This window comes from Montipora capricornis, chromosome 7 (assembly GCF_036669925.1).
Source record: "Montipora capricornis isolate CH-2021 chromosome 7, ASM3666992v2, whole genome shotgun sequence".
NCBI lineage: Eukaryota > Metazoa > Cnidaria > Anthozoa > Scleractinia > Acroporidae > Montipora > Montipora capricornis.
In genome coordinates this window covers 8754093-8763704 of record NC_090889.1, presented here as the reverse complement: position 1 = coordinate 8763704, position 9612 = coordinate 8754093, and the positions used below count along the sequence as shown (strand labels likewise).

Sequence of the window (9612 nt, the reverse complement as noted above, 5' to 3'; positions counted from 1 at the left end):
AGGACAGAAACTAACGTCGATTTCCGTTTTTTAATAACTTCGAAAAAACTTCAACGGCTTTACTCTTCATTGAGAAGAGTGATCTTGACAGAGCGAAAGCATAAGACATAATCAACTGCAAATCTCGGTAAGTTGAAAATGGTTTCAGTCGTTTTATGCTTGACTTCGATCAGTTATAATTACTGCAAACTACAAACCTTGACTACAAGTTGTCAATGTACCAGGTATTACTTTTGAGATCGCTGATAGTGATAGCATCTCATTAGCAATAACAACAGACAAACAACATATAAAGAAAACTCGTCAGCCGTAAAGCCTGGTTTACACTGCTACAAAAGCACAAGCATAAAGATAAGCATAACCATAACGACGTTCACACATGTTGCATAAGCATAAGAGAAGTGACATACCCAAGGGTAGTTAGCTCCGCAAAAACACTCGCTCCATGCACAAAAACTTCACGCATGAATGATGTGACCTTCAATTTCGTATCCTTGGTAATGGTAACCACTGATGTAGTTGACTGAGGGCTCGCAAGGCTCGGAAATTTAGGAATGGCGACTGAATATTGAGAAGACTGGCAGGGGTGGTACAGGAGACAATAACAGCACTTTCCCTTTTATCCCTTCGAAATTGATTGATTATGTGGCTCGAACACTAGTGAACATAGACAGAGGACTTCAGAAACTTGACGAAATTGTTGGATGTCAAATTCTGATGTTGAATTTTGGCGGAGATATTACTCCATAATGTCGGACGCATTTTATTTTTTCTTTGATTTTTGGGCTTCTAATTCTTTTATATCTTTTCCGGGTTCTAGTCAATGGCCGTGTAAGGCGTCCTTCCGTATACAAGCTTGTTAGGTCGGCTTCAAAGTCGGTTGCGTTGTACTCGCACTGAGTTTTAACTTTTCTCACATACTTTAAAAGCACCTCGGCAGCTTTGGGTGACCAGGCAGAAAGAAAAAATCGGAGGCGCTCTTCTACATTCATCTCATCACTTTGATGCTCATTTGTGATAGCTTCTGCTTGATATCTTCAGAGATATACGCATGAGACGCCATTTTGTTTTTGTGATCGAAAACTTAGCGCGCCAAATACGTGATTTGACTTCATTTGACGTGACGTATTTTGATGCAATTCGAGATAGCCCTCCCCCTTGGGTCACGATACCTTGAGCGTTTACATCATGTGGCTTAAGTAAAAAAAAAGCTGTCCCTCCTAGGAGGGTCACCCTTCCTAGTTGATAGGGTAACCCTACCCCTAGGGTGACCCTACCTGACATGTAAACACAACCACGAAAAACCCTACTAGTGGGGTCACCCTAGGAGGGTGCGCCTGTCTCCATGTAAACAGGCCCTAAGAACGAAACTTTTTGTGACGGGAAGTATTTCCAATGCTCATCTGTTCAAATCGTGTTTAGTTTGGCAAGGAGTTGTTGTTCTTCGTGATGATTTTCAAAATGTCAATGTCTTGTAAACGTCACCGGACTTCGCTTGCCTTTTCTTCAGTAAGTTTAAAACATAAGCGACAGCAGGAGAAACGAACAGTCTCGGGCATCCAAGTAAACTAAATTGTGTAGCAAACATTTGGATAAAACATGTCAGCACCTTTAAGTCCAAACCAATTTCAGAGGCAAAGCGAATTCACGGCGTATGCAAACAACAAAACATTTGAATCAAAGAAGAGATGCGAATTTTTCTTCGACTTTTCTCCAAATCGGAGAAATAAGACAAGTACCAAATATATTCGTAGTAAGATAGACAAATTGCCAAGCAATTTTACATAAATGTCCATATAAAAAGGCAAACAAAGGGGTACGAACCTGGTTACAGTTTGTTGAGTCAACAATCACTTATTTCACACAAAATCGTTGCTTTGCTAAGCACATACAAATCCTAAGGTGCTTTGATAGTTTTTTTACAGTCTCTTCCCATGTTCACAAAGGAATTACTTCTTCAAGTAAGGATTCTCTGCGGCAAAACATCCTTTCGTTACGCAGCAACGTCCGAAGACAGTGCCATTACAACCTTTCTAAACCTTGGCAAATTAAAAACAGGATCGAATTTTCCTCTCGCAGACCCATACACCGTAATCCATAATTTAGCAAAGACAGCCCGGATCCATTTCGCTGCTCGTAACACCCAAACGCTGATTCTTACCAGTTCGAACAAGAAAACCCGAGAAGTAATGAAGTTAGAAGGTGACTGTTGTTTGCAGTCTTTGGACGAAGATCTTAGACTTTTTCAAACTAATGCAAATCGTTTAGCTAAACTGGCTTTGATTGAGCATAAAAACCGACGACAGTCAACGTGATTTCCCGCCAGAAAAATGCGGCTTGATCATTACACGGGACTTGGACGGCCTTGTTCAGACCACGCCCATCTCTGACAGTTTCTTGTCAGATCATTGTACTGTTATATCTTAACTAACTCTCCGTATGCCGGCTACAACTGTTGAGGAGATCTGCTTCCGGAAGACTAAGGCTATAGACATTGAATCGTTCAAGGATGATCTCAAGGAATCGAGGTTATGCCTGAATCCACCCCGATGAAATTACTGATCTTGTTTCCTGTTACGGTTCAATCATGACTAACCTTTTAGATAAACACGCTCCTCTCCAAAAGAAGACTATCACGGTTCGTCCGCAGGTTCCTTGGTTCAAGAACGAAATCAAAGAAGCCAAGCGTTTACGTAGACGGTATGAGAGAATATGGCGAAGGACGGGGCTCGAGTCAGACGGTTAATTTCATTAAGGCACGCAATTATACGAATCACTTTATAGAGCAAGCAATATTATTATTTCAACCTTATTAATGAAAACGATTGTGATCAAAGAAAGCTTTTCAATACGGCCAGTGCACTGCTAGGAGGGTCGTCACAGGAAAAATACCCCAAGCACTCTGACCCTACTTTGCTTGCTAATGATTTCGGGAGATTCTTTATACAAAAGATCGACGTCATTCGCTCAAAGCTGGATAGAATTGACTCCTGATTGAATCACCTTCACCATTCGATTGGAAGTAGCATTCAAGAGTATTCGTTTGCTGGCACACCCTTCACTAACTTCCAGCCAATATCGTCTGAAGGTATCAAAAAGCTGGTGCTGAATGCCCCAAACAAGACCTGCAACAATGACCCCATACCTACCAAGATTGTTAAAGACTGCATTAACGAACTCCTACCAACCATTTCCAACATGGTTAATCTTTCGCTCAGTAGTGGTCACTTTCCGGACATTTGGAAAGAGGGTTTAGTGAGACCAAAGTTAAAGAACGCCAACATGGATCTGCTAAAGAAAAATTACCGGCCCGTCCGCAATTTTGCTTTCCTTTCAAAAATCACTGAAATAACAGCTGCACTACAAATCTCCGATCACGTGTCGTCCAATCTGATGTTTCCGGAATTTCAATCAGCCTACCGAAAAAAATCACAGTTCGGAAACTGCCTTACTGCGCATGCGCAACGACATACTCGTCAACATGAACTTCACTGGCGAAAAATGTCTGATTGGTCGAGGCCTTGTCATGTGACTTCAATACCTCAATTTATACATGGCTGCCATTCAGTGTTTATTAGATCTCCGACGACAATAAAAAGACTTTTTTTCAGGCCAGTAAAACGGACGAATGTTTGACTGCATAGTGTGTTTTTATGCCACCGTGATTCTCTTTTGAGCCAACAGTGCTACGAGGGAAATTTCTTTAAAAATTTCAAGGCCAACGCGAGTCTCGGTTGCTGTGACAGTGTTCGAGTGGAAATTCGTTTGTGGAGCTTACCAGCTAATGGACTACCATCTTGATTTCAATTCATGCGTTTATCTTTCAAAAAGTGGAACAAAAAAGATACCACTAAATTTCCAAGTGGTTTCTCTTCCAACTAAATAGTTACACGATGTTTCCGCGGGGCCCCGCATCTAACAGAAAATGTTAAGATTTTCGCTTTTTTTTTTCAAAATTAAGTTGTTAAAATTGTCATTCAAGTGTTCCATTGAGGAAAATTTATTAAGACCGAGGGGAAAATTTAGAAATGTATTTCAGTCCTTCAAAAATAAACTTTAAAGTGAATTTAGCAGTAATAATAACCATGTCATAGCACCTCATATTGGGTACACTAGAAAGGAAACCTTTTAGTTGCAATTATATATTGTTATTGTTCCAAGCAAAATGCAAATTGTTTGCTTCCCTCCAAATTATAGAAATAAACACAGATTAGGTTAACTCTGAATAGCCAAAACAACAACATTCTAAGTTGAGAATTTGATTCAGAAATCCAGCTTACTAGCAGGGAGAATTTTACTGTAACAAAATATTACTTAACTGCTAATAAGGCACTTTCACCACATTGACAACAAAAATACTTAATCAGAAATTGATTTTATCTTCTAGCAATAAAACAGCAGGAGGATATAAAATTAGGTATCTTCAAAGTTTAGAAAACTTGTTGAAGGTGATTCAGTGCCACCCTCCAAAACATTTCACAAATTTCATGCTGGCCTACTAAGTACTTCCAGGACAACAAATTATTATTTAACCTCTCTTTGCGGACTCTGGTTGCAACACAACTGCTTCAATAATTTTAATCCCCTTGCATTAGATTTAACTTTAAAAAAAACCATAACTTTGTATAATTTTCTGTAATAATTGTTCAAAGACATTGAGCAAAAGCATACAAAGCTACATTTGAAAGGTGCATAATCCCATGTTGCAGTTTTCTGGATAAGACTTCACAGAAATAACTCCTGTTACCTTTCCATATGTAAAGAGGTCCCATTATTTATGAGTCAATTAGTCAATGAGACACACAGTCAATATTATATATTAGAGATAATTTATTGATTAAGCCTAAGACCTTGTTTCAGTGATCAGGCCTAAGCAGGGTTAGGTTAAATTTTAGCTTTTATTTTATGGGTTAGGGTAACTGCACTAACTCATTGACTCATGACTCATTGACTCATAAATCATATGTAAAAATACAATGTATTTCAACATTAGATGCAATGAATTTTTAGCAATTGCTGTAAATAATAGCAATCATTCCTACCATTTCAAAGGATGAATAAATTAAAGTTGAATGCAGTAAGTGTCAGAAATTTAAAAAAGGGGTCCAATTTATTTAAGCTATAATCAATTTCCATCCTTGGTTTAGTCCCTGGATAGTGTTAAACAATGGGTGTGAAGTGAACAAACTACCCCAAGGGGGATTCCCTTGCAAAAATGACAGGGGTTCTTGCTGTTCCTTTTTGGAGAAAATTTTGTGGTTTTGTACTGCTTATGATACTGAGACCAAACAGCTGGCAGAGTTGCTGCAGTCATTTAAGGCTATCAATCTGAAAAATGAATGGAACTGTAGAACAATTTGGTAAGAGAGCAAATAACTTTTACTTATGAATTATAAAATGCCAGTCATTTGTCAATTTAGAACTGGTTCCTCTAAGGGGTCAGATTTCTTTAGCCTACATCCACAAAACAAGATTCTGTTACCTTTAAGGACCCCTCCTGAGCAAACTGCATCCTCATGTTTGGATTCTCATTGATTTAATGACTTTAATGATATTATGCAAATCTGTTCTTCAATAATACTCAAATACCATAAAAGTATTTTTAACCTAACTTTTGCAAAGTTTTCTCCTTGAGCCACCAGCTTCAACTTTGATACTTTGTTCTAAAAGCCAATGCAGTTGTATAGCAATGGTGGAGGTAATGATTAAACACTTTGTTTTCGTTCAAATGAAGAAAAAGTCAAAGTAATGATGAAATTTAATTAACCCTTTCACCCCTAAACCGGCCATACTTGGTATTTTACTCTGTCTAAAGCCAGAGTATTTTGCTCTGTCTAACACCAGACGATTTTACTCGTCAATGGGGAACCCCATGGAGTCAACAGTCTTACAGTACTTCTCAATATAAAGAAAATGAATTCTGTGGACTTGAACATTCCCAAATAGAAATGCCATATATTCCAAATATGGTTGCATGAACTCTTCAAGATTTACCTGCTTCAGGAACTTCAAATCAATGAATATTTTGAATATTTTTCCTGAACTCCTGCAAACTTTGTGCACTTTTTAATGGTTTGCCCTTCAAAAAAGTAACATTCAGAAATAATGCAAATACAACTGAGGCTGTTTTGCATTATCTACAAGACAAGACAACAATATCCTTTATTCAAACACAATCAATATTAAAGCAATAACACATGCTTGTGGGGTCATGTGCTAACTATAATAAAGATACACTACAGGACATAAAAGCTTAAAACTAACTACAGTATGTGACAGACATAGGATATCTACACGTAAGAAATAAGAAAAATAAATCAATTGCTATCCAAAAGATCATATTGCAAATACACCAAAAGGTAATGGTTGATTGACAAGTTCCTTGTGCAAAATGGTAGAGCATGTTTGAAGTCCAGCAGGACCAAGATGAGAAGTTATGATAAAAACTCTAAACATATTTTTTACCAAAATTATTTTACTACCATCAAACCCAATGAGACCTTATGCATGAGACACTGTTTCTAGCTGCAGCTCCAAATCACATAATATATTAATAAATTTTGCCATCTCAGAAAAAACCAAACATGCGGGGTGTAACCAAAAAAAGTCCAAGGCAATAAAGCTTCCTTTCAGCCTTTTCAGGAACAACTATCCACTGTCAACCATACTTGACTCAAAACAGAATTTCCTTGATCCAACAACACATGACAGTCCCCTAAACATCATTAATGCTTCCGGAAAACAATAGTCTAAAAAAAAAAAAGACTTCAAAAACAGTCACGAACCTGAATCTATAGATATCTATATACATCTGTACCTACAATTCTGTTCTTCAAAACATTATTTTAACTAACATGGATTTTGATTTTGATTTTAAACTCGAATCAATTGCAAATCCGACCATCACTTGGAAACTACTTGAACGCAAGGATCGTTGAGTTGTGACTGCTAAAAAGTATAATAACTTAGACCTTCACCAGAAAAGGGTAAATGACCTTAAAAGCTGCTATTTGAAATATTTGATACTAGCTAGGGTTACGTTTCCAATGACACAATCACATTCAAAATCAAATTCACATCTGATCGAATCATTGATCATTAATGTAGAGGTGCCGATCGTAAGGTGTAACGCAGAAAAAAATAACCTTCACGTTGGACAATATTGCCATTTCCTTGCCACCTGGTACAAGCCAATTGACACATGAACGGAAACCTTGGGAATCCTCCTTTCTGCACATTACAGTAACTTTTTGTACCCGGTGGCAACAAACTTTCCACATTAAAAATTGCGTAAAAAACTCACCTGTTTCGCAGCTCTTATCCCACGAAATAAAATTTTCCAGGAGCAAACTTTCCGAGGATGCTGGTTGGATTGGACTTTCAAACGTTTTACACAACAAGTACGTTCTCTAAGAATACATTCCACTTGAAACTGGCGTTAAAACTAGCCTTGATCGCTCTAAAAAGAACGGAAACCAACAAGCTACCGATACTCAAACCGCAGCCATTTTTTTGTTCATCTCGGTAGTGTTTTTTTCACGAGAGCCAATGATAGTCCCGGAAACGCATCACGTGTCATATCGCGCGACTCATGCGCAGACATTTTTCGCCAGTGAAAACATGAACAAACAACAAGTCACATTACCAGTGTTCCTAGATTTAAGTGCTGCTTTCGACACAGTGACATAATACTGCGGCGCCTGGAATACAAATTTGGAATTAAAGATCAAGCAGTAACGTGGTTCAAATCCTATCTGTCGAATAGATCCCAGCGTATTGTAATCGGCAGTGCAAAGTCAGACAGTTTTGATTTGAAGTTTGGTGTGCCACAGGGCTCCTGTCTCAGCCCAATGCTGTTCTCCCTTTACACCAGTGAGCTATTTGATGTGATTAGCCAGCACCTGCCAACAGCGCACAGTTATGCCAATGATACTGGTATCTATCTGGCTTTCAATCCAAATGATGATTCCAATCAAGACGCCGCCAGTGCAGCAATGGAAGCGTGCCTCTGTGACATCCGTAACTGGATGATCAATGATAAACTAATGATCAATGATTCCAAGACAGAGTTGATGCTCATTGGGACGAAAGCGCAGCTACAGAAAACTAAACGCGCTACTCTAATGAACTATTGGCGAATCCATCATCTCTCCGAGCACGGAACCCCTTAGAAACTTAGGGGCCTGGTTTGACTGCCATTTCAACCTGAACTTCAACATAACCAAAACGTGTAGGAGTGCTTTTTTTCATCTTCACAACATTAGACGAGTCAGAAAATATCTAAGTATAAAATCTGTCGATAAATTAATCCACGCTTTGATCACAAGCAGATTGGACTATTGTAATTCACTTTTATACGGACTACCCTACTGCGCTCTCAGTAAACTGCAGCGTGTTCAAAACGGTATTGCCATATCACACCTATATTATACAAATTACACTGGCTACCTGTAACATTTAGAATAGATTATAAGATTATTATAATCACTCACAAAGCAATCCATGGTACAGCTCCTAATTATTTATCATCTCTCGTAAATTTTAAACCTAATCCTCCTACAGCCTCAGATCAAATAACAAATGTCTGCTTTTAAATCCAGATTTCAGGACTCTCCCTACTCTTGGCGATCGAGCCTTTGCGGCCGCCGCACCAAAACTGTGGAATAATCTTCCGTTAGATCTTAGATGCACTTCCGATTTTAGAGTTTTTAAACGTAATTTGAAGACTCATCTTTTTAAAAAAGCTTTTTCTGATATAGTATTGTAATTTATAGACCAGATAATTATTCATTCGAGTAATTTTGACTATACAGTGTTATATATTGTTCTTTTATTGTAAGGCGCATTTGAAAACTGCATAGTTGAATTTGCGCTGTATAAATAAATTTTATTATTATTGCTATTATTATTATTATTATTATTATTATTATTATTATTATTATCATTATTATTATTATTATTATTATTATTATTATTATTATTATTAGTATTATTATAGTGGGCTGCAGATAGGATTCCGGATCGACTGTCGACGGCTGGGTCTCGCTTCCAATATTTGGTCCAATAATTAACAGCAGCTACCATCTAAGCAGCGCAATTTATAGTTTCATTACTAATTTTAATTTCGGCAATAGGTCCAATTTTGCCTATGCTTTTATAGATTGTGATTTGGCATAATTTCAGGAAACCAGCATAATTTTTGCTGATTTTTAACAAATAGTATTATGATGCGCCATGTGTTTCAAAATTCATACTCATTCTCACTTGACCTGTTGAAATGCAACCATCGTATGTGAAATGAGAACAAAATGTATTGAAATGCAGATAGTTGTTAGACAAGGTGAGCAAATAATAATGTGAATAACAAAGGATAAAAAGTACCTACATGCCTTGTTGACGGTTTTCAAATCCCCATTATGCTCCCAGCCGAAGATTACATTAAGTAAGTTAACTAACCTCTGAGAGGGCTATCCCCCGCCTTACTGGTGTTTGGCACACTTAGATACGCACGACTTCATGGTGCCTGGCACAGTTCCTAACCAAACTATCACTCCTGGTGATACAATAATCAAGGAGCAGGTGCTGTCTTGTTTTCCAACTTGTACAAATATT

At 37.8% G+C, this 9612-nt stretch overlaps 1 long non-coding RNA gene across 2 annotated transcripts in view; it reads right to left on the bottom strand.

The window, feature by feature from the left end:
- LOC138057434 (uncharacterized) overlaps positions 1-7509 on the bottom strand; it is a 14414-nt gene extending 6905 nt beyond the window's left edge. The window contains exons 1-3 of one of the 2 annotated variants that reach the window (XR_011133673.1): positions 7304-7509; positions 5995-6715; positions 5112-5328 (exon numbers count right to left, since the gene is read on the bottom strand). This is a non-coding gene — a long non-coding RNA (uncharacterized lncRNA). Of the gene's footprint in view, positions 1-5111; positions 5329-5994; positions 6716-7303 lie in introns of those variants that run through there. The other variant, XR_011133674.1, reaches the window with a different exon arrangement.
- Positions 7510-9612: the final 2103 nt, after the last annotated feature.